The sequence below is a fragment of the Bactrocera neohumeralis genome, chromosome 4, assembly GCF_024586455.1.
Source record: "Bactrocera neohumeralis isolate Rockhampton chromosome 4, APGP_CSIRO_Bneo_wtdbg2-racon-allhic-juicebox.fasta_v2, whole genome shotgun sequence".
Classification (NCBI taxonomy): Eukaryota; Metazoa; Arthropoda; class Insecta; order Diptera; family Tephritidae; genus Bactrocera; species Bactrocera neohumeralis.
Window position 1 is genome coordinate 13,174,378 of NC_065921.1, and position 12,315 is coordinate 13,186,692.

Genomic DNA, 12,315 nt, shown 5'->3' on the forward strand with positions numbered 1-12,315 from the left:
CAAGGTACCAAGTTTCATCATGATAAATTTTTGTCTTGTCACGGACGGACAGACGGACGAAGTAATAACTCTACTGGTCACCCTGATCACTTTGGTACATATATATAACCCTATATCTGACTCCTTTAGTTTTAGGACTTACAAACAACCGTTATGTGAACAAAACTATAATACTCTCCTTAGCAACTTTGTTGCGAGAGTATAAAAAAAAATCTATTGTTTCTTCATGATGATGTACCGTGATCACTTAAAACAATATCAAGCGAAAAGGGTGGTGGCTTGCACTGTCGACAATTGGACTATCTGAAGAAAACATTGCTGAGAAGCGGCCATTATGAAGTTACCTTCGAAATGGCAAAATTTGTTTGAATAAAATGGTTAATATTTGACCTAAATCGAATTATTTTAATAATGATTATAAAATCTTCAATTTATAGCAAAAATAAGGAAATTATTTTTATTGAAGCAAAGATAACTTCAAATTCGTTTTCTAAACTATGCTATTTTAGGCATATATAATCTGAGAAATTTTAAATAAGTTTTAGCGGAAATACCTAATACATATCAGCCATATATTCCAGTTTTGATTGTGAAAAGGAGGCAAACCCAGAGACGTGCCTGATCATCTGACCAAGCCATGACAAGAAAATATCTGTTAAAGAAAAAGCTTTTTTTGTCGTAATTGACAAATAAACCTTTTTTGCTTTGAGAAATAGACATGTATTTTGATTTTTTATCTATTTTTATTCTTTATCTAAATATCATATTTTCCACAATAACAGCTGACAACATTCGCAAGCTTTGTGCTTTTGAAGATTCTCCCAACAATTATATAACATTCGCATATGTCATAGCCACTCAAGGTTGTTCTCACAAGCGAGCACAAATGTTTGTTTTATTTATTTCGATATTATTATTTTTTAAGTTTGTTGCTAACCATTTATGTGTAGATAACAACTTATGTCATCAATTTCTATCAATTTGAAAGTAAACACAAATTATTTCCTCAAATATATACCAACTTTAATCGATGGAACACCAGAAGAAAGACAGAAAAAATACAAAAGTGTCAATTTTATCATTTTAAAAGTAAATAAGACTTGTTAATGCCACAGCTGACACATCATGCGCTGCTACTAAATTATTGTAAATACATAAAAAAAATTAAATTCATTTGTTAAATAAAAATTTTCGTATATACAAATATACAGACATACATAAATTTCGTTAGATAAACTACTGCCACGAGTAACGGTTTAAAATCAGTTAAGAAACCTGCCAGGAAATCAGCTGATTCCAACTCAAGTCAACGAACTGCTATGAAAGCATATTAATTTAACAAATTGCTGAGAAAAATTCTGTACGAAAAAGTTGCTGGTATTAAATCAAGTTTGGCGCAACGTTTTGCATTACGAAAAGTCAACAAACCAGCAACTTCACTTTTCAGTTATTCGATATATTTAGGGTATACATAATCACATGTGCATAACACATACGCATACATGCACACAAATTTGTTCATAAGTACATAGAACCTTCATACATATCTAATTCCGCCACTCCCGGTCGTTGCACGCGCACTTTCTGAGTTATGGCGATCGAGTGCCAATAAATATTCAGTTCAAGTTCAAATTACATATGTGCGCGTGTATGTAGGGCTAACCACTTAAAATCTCAAAAGACATAAATCAAAAGAAACGCGGTTGTCACAGTATTTATGCCTTAAATTTGAGAGTACGAAATAATGGAATTTAAGACAGTTGAAATGCTTTAAATGAAATTGATGGGTTTACGAATTTCGTGAATTTCTTTTCAATTTCGATTTCAACTTTTATTTGCGCCAATATGACGTAACTCACTGTTGTGGTTGACAACCACATATTTCGTGTACAGTTTTCGATACAAATTGGCCACGAGCAAAAAATAGTAAGACTTTGTTCATAATTATGGAACGGTCGTTTGCTGAATAGCCAAAAGTCACACGAAGCTAAATCAGACGAATACGGTGGTTGCGGCACGATATTGGTTGAAAATTTGTCGAAAAATTCATGAAGAATCAATGCTGTATGCGGCGGTGTTAATTTTCTATTTACAAATAGCTTCGCGCAAACAACGTATACAACTCAAATAGTATTCCCGGTTGACAGTTTGGCCGATCGGAAGGAATTCGGAGTGCACCACACCTCAGTAATCGAAGAAAACTTGATTTTTGACCAACTTTGACGTGGTTTTTTCGGCTTCGACTCACCTTAGCCACGATATTCGGCCGATTGATCGTCTGTTTCCGAGTTGTAAGCACAGCTCCAAGACTCATCGCCAGTAATATTATGTTCCATGACCTTTTGGTAGTCGGAAAGTATTGTTTCAGAGATGCTAACGCGACACTGTTTTTCAAAAAATTTAGTGATTTTGGAACCAATCGTGCTTTACTTTTCTTAGGTCCACATAATCTTTAAAAATAGTTTTCCCTATTCCTTCCATTATTACAATGATGCCATTAAGATCTCTGACTGTTAATCGTCGATTCTCAAGCAATAATTTTTTTTATTTTTTTGACGTGTTGATCATCAGTTGATGTTGATGGCCGCGTTCAACAACGCGTTCTCGACCCCCTTTGAATAATTTGGCCTTTGAAGGTCTTTTCCAACATTCTGAACGTTTCGACACCAGAAATTTGAGTTCGCACACCAAATTTAATGGAACTTCTTTGCTGAATAATTTCACTTGATGTGTTAATTGTTAATAATGTTAAATTTAGCACAGATGTCACTGATAGTCATCCAAACCTAGAAAAAGAAATATTTCGACGAACGAATTTTCGCGCGAAATTTAAATTAAAAAGTCTTACTTTTTACCCACCGTAGTATACATATACATACGTACATAATTTTTTCATATCTAAAGATTCCACTGCAAATTAAACTTGATTTGCAAAGTCAATAAATATTAACTGCATGGTTGACGAAAAATCGTATAAAAGCAAATTGGTATTATGTAAGTTTTTTATGATTAGCACATGGCAGAAATTGTTACTTCTTCGAAGAAATTGCAATAAGTGCGAGTATTTTACGCCAGAAGTGTAAGGAACGTAATAACGTAGAAATAATAAATTTAAGTGAGCGATTGCCGGAATTCGCGACTAGACACAAGGCAATCGACCACTTGACCATGACTGGAAAGTGTTTTGCCCGCCTTACAGACTTAATCATTCCTGACTGCTATTTATTCCGGTGAATGCAAAACGCCCTCACACAAATAGGGTACACATCAGAACAGGGTATCAAAAATTGGCTCTTATTAATTCTTGGTGAATACCTAAATTGCCCGAAAAATAAGAAAATATCAAAGCTTCATTTGAGCATAAGCGTGTAAATTTTGAAAAAAAAAAAACGTTCCAGTAAACCAGACAGAGCACACTAATCTTTACTTTATATAGGAGGAAAGTGTTTTCATCTCATGTTTTGAGAACTCACTTTTTTATTTCAATTCGGAATTTTGACGTTTTTTAGAGCTGGTGCTTCTATAAGGCATATTGGGATTCAAAAAATTGCGCAAAAATGATTTATTGCATAACTGTGACTTAGGTCATCTCATTAATGATCTGGAAATCCCAGTGATGCAACTATAAAACATAGGAAGACTTAGTCAATACGGTTGGTAGGGTGACCTCGTGGTAATGCTCTCAATTTTAGAGTTTATTTGGCACAAGACAAATGTCAGTTTCTGATTCAACCTCAGTCTTGCAAACCCTAAGACGAACTTTACTAAAGACAAGTAGTTTAAAAGACTCCTGCATTTCACCCTAAGCCAAAGGGATGTAATCATAGCACAACACTAAACTCTCTCATTTTCATCAGTGACTGAAGTAATTCAACGATTTGATCATGCATCTCGCAGTTTTAGTTCTAAAAAGTATGCTCCAAGATTCTCTGTCCAAATATACGAAGCTCTAGACAAAAAAACTTCTAACAATACATCATATTTTCCGAAACAATAAAGCGATGTGGGAGTAAAGTCATCAATTTTCGGTGGCATTGATTAGACAACATTGCCACCGTGAAAAGAAAATAAACATATAACAAAAAGAAATGCTTAAGAACGACGGCTCAACTAAGTAAATAATTTTCTAGCAAATATACGGTTAAATAATGTAAAAAGCAATCCATTTCTAGCAACAAAGTGCTGCCTGAAATGTGAGTCGCAATAGTAAAACTGACGTGCGTCCGTTGGCAGCTCCAATGCTTGCATATCTGCTATTTTAACCACATTTGCCGGTGGTCCAGTCTGCAGTTGCTGTTGGTGAGTGCAAAGCGGTGAGGAGGTGAACAAAATGCCTTGCAACAGGCCAGACAAGATCATCTGCAACAAAATTACTGCCACCAGGCAACGAAAAAAGTAAAAATGAGTGAAAAACTTCAAACAAATCCCAAGTTAGTTAGCCTCATATTTGCCTGGCATCCTTAATGCCACAGAGAAATGTACGACTATTCGCACGGCCCGGCTGGCATTGTTTACTCATTGATGTAGCTGTCCGGTGGCTAAAGTCTAACACTTAGATGTTTGAACCTCTAGCTGTTGCATAGAAATGTGTTCGCTCAATACATATTGAGATACAGTCTGCTCAATAAGCTCCAAGCAAGTACACCATCTGATTAAATTTCTTGGAGAGAAAAGGACGGGTGAAAAATTTCAGATTAATATCTCAAAAACTGAGAGACTAATTTGCATATATATTGAGGGACGGGTTTCATAGGGCCTCCGACATTTCCTTTTCGGCAAACCTAATATAACCTGTTCATTCTTGCTTTCGTCATTTAAATAAAATAAAGTTACCTCCTTAAAACAGATGGATACTTTTTGGTAAGGTTTAAATTACTGATATAGATGACTAGAGAAACGTTCCGTGAGATTAATGGTGTTTTGGGGGATGGTACTCTATCACTTCGAACTGCGGAGGAATGGTTTCGACGATTCAGAGCGGGTGAAAACGACACCATGGATAAGCCAGCCGGCGGAAGACCTGTGACGACGAATACCGATCAAATCATGGAAAACATCGAGTTAGACCGGCATGTGGCAGAAGAGGAGTTAGTCACCAAACCATTTTAAGCCATCTGCAGAAAGCTGGATACACAAAAAAGCTTCACGTTTGGGTGCCGCATGATTTGACGCAAAAAAACCTTCTGGACCGAATCAACGCCTGCGATATGCTGCTGAAACGGAACGAGCTCGACCCATTTTTGAAGCGGATGGTGACTGGCAATGAAAAATGGATCACATACGACAATATCAAGCGAAAATGGTCGTGGTCGAAGGCCGGTGAATCGTCCCAAACAGTGGCCAAGCCGGGATTGACGGCCAGGAAGGTTTTGCTGTGTGTTTGGTGGGTTTGAAAGGGAATCATCCACTATGAGCTGCTCCCATATGGCCAGACGCCTAATTCTACCATCTACTGTGAACAAATGGACCGCTTGAAGCAGGCGATCGACCAGAAGCGTACAGAGTTGGCCAACAGGAAGGGTGTAGTGTTCCACCAGGACAATGCCAGACCACACGCTTCATTGATGACTGGTCAGAAGCTACGGGAGCACGGATGGGAGGTTTTATCGCATCCACCATATAGCCCGGACATAGCGCCAAGTGATTACCACCTGTTCTTGTCCATGGCGAATGCCCTTGTTGGTGTAAAGTTGAACTCAAAAGAGGCTTCTGAAAAGTGGCTGTCCGAGTTCTTCGCAAATAAGGCGGAGGCTTCTAAGAGGGAAGTATTATGAAGTTTCCATCTAGATGGAACAGATTATCGAAAGAAACGGCGCATATTTGAACTAAATCCGATCACTGTAACACTTTTTATAAAACATTGAATAAAGAGCAAAAAAGCGGAAGGGAGATATTTGACAGCCTAATATATACCTAATTCGAATACTTATTACACAGAATGTATACTGAACAACCTTACCAACCGATGGTAGCTAAGTTGTGCGTTGTACTTCGGTGGTGACATGGCGTCATGGCAAACAAATGACAATGAGCTGGAAAAGCATCACTAAAGTGCCAATAAGCGATAACAGCAACAACAATAGTAGCTAACTGTTTGCGGACAGCACTTGCAGCTGCATGCGAGGACATGGGACATTTGTCCATTTCTGGTGACCAGCCACAAACGCAGATTTTATTGCTGCTTCTACTGATTGCGGATTGGATAGTTTGTTGTTGTTGTTGCTGCATAAACAAATTGTGTGAATTTGTGTTTCAATGTAGATACGTTTTATTGCAACGAAGGTGTTTCGTATGTCGTGTTGTTGGCGCGACAACGGTGTGGTAAACCAGACTTTACAGTTATTTGCCGATTGTTGCACAAGGTCAACTATGCTGGCCGGGTCATTCGGTGGTCGCACCCTGCACATTCAATCGACGATTTACGGTATTTTCCAACAACGCACGCAACACCGGAAAGTGGAGACATCACCGTGGACACCTCAGTTGACACCTTCAGCTAGCGACGTCTGGGCGAAGCTTCGGTATGTATGTATGTATTTAAGTAATAAATTTTAGATAAGCGTTGAGAAAGTGAAACGAGTTTTGCGGCGAAAGAAAATATTTTTTGTGTCTATAAAAGTTAGATATTTATTTATGGATTTTAAAAACCTTAAAGGATTGTAAGTTATGATATAATAACAAAAAATATTATACAATGAGCTACCAGTTTCTTTTTCAAATCCGAAATTTTGTATAAAATTAATATATTTTTAAAACACCGTAATTTTTTTAATCTTCAAGAGAACTTTTTTTTTTAGATACAATCTACGAAGAATGGATACTGCGTATATTGAAGGTATGGAGGACTGTCAGAACAAGCAATCTAATCGGCAGAAAGATTTGAATTTTTTGGGTCTTGTTAATATAGTACACAAGTCCACGACAAATCTAAAGAGTGATTAAAGTACAAAAAAAAGTTCTGGAACACCGAAAATGTTAATGGAAGAGGGTTCTTGTATCTGAAACAATAATTTCCAAGAGTCAGTGAAGCAAAAAGTAAGAAGGGCATATTTGTGGATCCGCAAATGAACTAATGAAATTTGATGAAATACTCAATGAAACTGAAATACGAGCCCGGAGTGCCTTTAAAAGCGTTGTTAAAAATTTTCTTGGAAATGTGAATGCTGACAATAACAAAGATCTACTTACTGCCTATAAAATACGGGTTGCAACATGTCTCTTAAAATTCACTTTCTGGACTCTCATCTGGATTTTTCCCCGAAAATTTAGGGGCCGTTAGTGACGAACATGGGGAACACTAGAGACAAGACATTTCTGCTATGGAGACACGGTACCTTGACTAGTGAAGTGCAAGTTTAATGGATACTCGAAAAACAAAATATCGCCGAAAAACATCGACAGTAACATGTTATGTTATGTTAATAAAATAATATAAAAATAATATATCTACCGCTGTTTTTTTTTTAACAAAAACCCTCCTAGCAAAAAAAAATTATGGGTAATAGAAGAAATCTGTAGCTATTTTCTGCATTTGTGGCAGTTACAGTTACATAATAAACATTTTGTTCTGTTCATGTCACAGAAAACAAGTGGATTTTTGTTTACCAGTGTAATTGTATATGAAAAAATACGACAGTGGGCGAAAAATAGTAAGACTTTTAAATGTAAATTTGGCGCAAATAGCCATTCGTCGAATTTTTTTTTAGGTTGTTATGACTGTAAGTGAAATCTTTGCCAAATGTCACATCAAAATAATCATGAGTGTTCAGTAGATATGGTCTTGTCTTTCTGAAGTACATAAAGTACATTCGGTGAATTTTACTATGAGTGAAATTATTCAACAAAGAAGTTCCTTTAAATTATGTACGCGGAATAAAATTTCTGGCGGCCTTCGGTAATAATTGTTTTTCGCGAGCAAGTGTTTTTGCTTGGTACAAATTATTCCAACAGGATCGAGAACGCGTTGATAACCAAGCACATCCAGAACGGCCATCAACATCAACTGATGATAGAACCAATTCCTTTATTTTAAAATTGAGAATCGACGATTAACAGTCAGAGATCTTATTGGCATCGTTGGAATATAGGAAGGATCAGTGAAAACCATTTTGAAAAATCATTTAGACCTAAGAAAAGGGAAAGCATTAATGGTTCTAAAATCACTAAATTCTTTCGAAAAACAGCGTCGCGTTAGCATCTGTGAAACAATACTTTCCGACTACCAGAATGTCATGGAACATTATATTACTGGCGATAAGACTTGGAGCTGTGCTTACAACTCGGAAACAGACGATCAATCGACCGAATATCGTGGCAAAACAGGTCAAAAATCAAAGTTATGTTCACAGTTTTGTTCGATTATTGAGGTGTGGCGCACTCCGAATTCCATCCGACTGACCAAACTATTAACAAGGAATACTATTTGAGTATTATGGGTCGTTTGTGTGAAGATTTTCGTAAAAAATGCCGGAATTATGGCTCGACAACGCTTGATTTTTGCATCATTATAATACACCGTCGCATACTGCATTGATTTTTGGTGAGTTTTTCGTCGAATTTTCAACCAATATCGTGCCTTAACTACCATATTCACTCAGCCGACCACTCCGAGGTAACCGTTTTGAGCAATTGAAGACGTGAATAAACGTGAATCACTACGCGCTTTGAAGACTATTCCGGAAATTGACTTTAACAACTGTTTCGAGGTTTCGAAAAAACGTTGGCAAAAGAGGATTGTGGCCTGTGGCCAAGGGGGATTTTTTGAGGGGGGACGACATAGATCTTGAAGAATAAATTAGGAATGTTCAAATTATGAGCAAAGTCTTACTATTTCTTGTAGTAGTGTACTCTCAGAAAACCAAAATGCCACTATAGTGAGTTCCGATGGGCGTTAGCGGTTCAATTTAAAACCAGCAAGAACAGAAACTTTTCACTCTCTATCTAAAACTTTATATCTAAAAGTTGAATAATAATATTCCCATTTTCTTAAAACTTGTATTTGGGTTTAATTAATCAGGTTTTTATAGGCATTAGGTTTTTATTAAAGATTTATAGTTTCATCACGAAGGATGTGGTGTTGATATTAATATATTCCAACACATTCCAGGTAATAATTTTGCAGTTATTAAATTTAATTAAATAAATACAGACTATATTTTGAATGAAAAGTGCGAAAAATGCAAATTAAATTGCCTAACTAATTTTCCATTAATTTAATGTAATTAAATACAAAAATCAATTACAGTAATAATAAGCAATAAATATAATGTTCTTACAGGAAACAAAACAAAACGGTACTTAATAGCTGGTTAAAATAAATTGTCGCACCAAAAATGAATGCTCAATCACATACATATGTATATACATTTATTTATGACATAGAAATTTATTAAAACTGTCAACTATTAGGAAGCACTTTGAAGTAGTACTTTACTTCTATACACATACACATACACATATGTATATAACCGAATTTGATTTGTGGTGTGTGTGCACATTGCTGGGCTAGTTGGTTAATTTTACGCTTGAAATATTAGCCGTCGGACGACCGCCGCTTCCGGTTCAATGCGTCTGCTCTTTGGGCATGCAAAGACAATGTTGGAGCTGGTTGAATGACTTCGAAGTTCGCTAGGGGAACTAAGCTTAAAAATAGGTTACGGGTTTATTGTGAATTTGCATGATAGCATCGCAGAGAAATGTAAGTGAATAAAGTAAAAAGTAACGAGTTTCATTTTCAATTACTCTACTATACATACGAACAGCAAAAGCTGAGCGATAGAAGTAGTTCGTTTTCAAATTTATTGGAATCTTTATGACACATTAATGTGCAATATAGTGGATGTGCGTTTGGAGAGCTAAACTGTGGACATTTATGGAAGAAGTGTAGCTTCAGAAAAACTGCAGGAAGATAGTAGAAGTATTTGTCGATAATATGTATATACATATGTATGTAAATAAATTTTCCAGAAAAATTATGCAAATATATATATATATACGACATTTGCGAAGAGTTGTGGATACAAAATTGTTTGATTGCTACGAAAATACGGTAGGAAATAGAGAGAAAATAAACTAATAGCAACGATTGTTGCATATTTTATGGTTTACTTTTGGATAAATTCGGAAATACATATAATAGAATACAATTTTTCAAACTTACATTAATTTCTCGAATACCGCTCATCGCACATTCCATGCTTTATTATTTATTTATCTGAAAGTATGTAAGGAGATTTTCTAAATAAACTTTTGGAATGTAATTTAATAAAATGAAATGTATTTAGATTGTTTTGTAACAAATATTTGGCAGTCAATTGTGACTAAATGTAAATAAAACGCAAAATATTTAATTATTCAACAATATTTATGTTGTCGCCTTCACAGTATTCCCCACCAGATGTAATACACTTATGCCAACGATTTTTCTAGTCCTCGAAACACTTTTCTTAAGCACTTTTTAGGATGGCATTCAGTTCAGCTCCTTCATAGAATTCTGTTTTATCTCTTCGACTGAAACGACGGGTTCCACGGAATGGTAATTTCAGTTTGGGGTACACGAAAAAATCACATGGAGCCGAATCTGGTGAATACAGTGGTGATCGATGGTATTTATTGCGTTTTTGGCTTTAAATTCGGACACAATCGTACCCTTTTAGAAAAAAAATCAGCTTTATCGGTACGAGTCGAGTAAAAATATACCCAAAATATCAACCAAAATCATTCGAACAGACTCGCGAGAGATGTCGAGCTCTCTTGCCATCTCTCTAACGCTTGCCTGACGATTTGCAAGCATCATATCTTTTACCTTTTTAATATTTTCATCAGTTGCAGAGATCGAAGGTCATCCAGAACTAGATATGTCTTTAACGATATCTGGATGGTCTTTGAAGGCTTTGTACCACTCGTAGGTTAGTGTAATCACCGTAAGCCTTTTCACACATTCTGAGGACAAGATATTGATTCCACTCATACAATTTTTGAGGCTTGCAAGCAAAAAACTGGTCTAAGTGGGTTTTGAAGTGAAGGTTGAGTTGAAGGTTCTCCCATTCCAAAAATTTTACAGAAACTGAAACAAGTAATAGTCCTAAGGTCCAAGTCCAAGTCTGGAGAATATGATGTGTGTTCTAGAACATTTCATTCATGCTACTAAAGCTTTTGGCGATTTATCAAACTTGTATGAGATCAACAAGATCATAATTCGCATAATTTTCGCCTTGCTTGAACAGCATTTTTACCCTTTTGATAGTAAAACAGTAAAATCTGCCGAAAATGCTGTTTTCGATCTCCTATCTTCGATAGGGCACTAAATAAAAACTATTCCAAACAATTTAAGAAAATGTATTTTATGTTCACCAAGTTTGTAACACCAATAATGAAACGACCCAATGAAGTATATATGTTTAGTATGTAAATGATCTCTCCGTCTGTCTGCGTTTTTACGAGAACTAGTCTATCACTTTTGAGATATCGACCTGAAATTTTGCAAACGTATTTTGCCACCAAAGAAGATACTAATTTGTCAGCAACTCCGATATCAGATCACTACGATCAAAAAATTTTTTAGACACTTTTACACCTGTAAAGGGATTTACTATAATTAGTATCATTCTGTTCAGCCGTAATTAACGTTTTCTCTTACTTTAATGCTTTTTAATAAAAATGTTGACTTAACTTTTCCTATTGGACTCCGCGAACCTAGTTATCTTTAATATTTGCAGTATATGTCTATGAGTTTTAATTAAATTTCTATGACTGGCAGATATGCTCCCATAATCAGTTCTGAGACAAGAGTTGACGACAAAGCTTATGATACACAATAGAGCAGTAAAAGTGAGCGCGGTTATAACGTTACATAATTAGAAACTTTAACGACGCAGTATTACAATAAAAATTGGAAGAAAAGTAGAAATTATAAGAATATTAAAAGAAAGAAGCACACACAGAGGCTTGACTCACTCAGCATAACCAATCATACATATATTTACAATATATAATTTAATTAATTTAACTTTATTTTACCATTCGTGTAAAGTATTCATGCATTGAAAAGCATTTTAATGTCAAAAATCCGTTGTCCATCCGGCCAATCAATTAGAATTTAAGCTTTGTTGCATTTCCATATGTACGAGTACTTCTAAAAAACAAAATAGTGCCGAATTCGGTACATAAATATTTGGCGGTTTTTTTTTGATTGTTTGGTTTTTTATCGTAACGACAATCGCCAAATTTCGACCAGCGAACCCATCAAAAGTGTGTCACTGCACCGTTCGTTGGACACCGTCAATCAGTGCGAGCACGATGACGACGAAACACTAA

General features: G+C 35.8%; 1 protein-coding gene across 1 annotated transcript in view; it reads right to left on the reverse strand.

Moving 5' to 3' along the window:
* Positions 1-10,217, reverse strand: part of LOC126755652 (protein windpipe) — a 100,074-nt gene extending 89,857 nt beyond the window's left edge. Inside the window, exon 1 of the mRNA XM_050468378.1 lies at positions 10,160-10,217. The gene's annotated coding sequence lies outside the window, so the exon portion shown is untranslated. The remainder of the gene's footprint in view (positions 1-10,159) is intronic.
* Between the last annotated feature and the right edge of the window lie 2,098 nt (positions 10,218-12,315).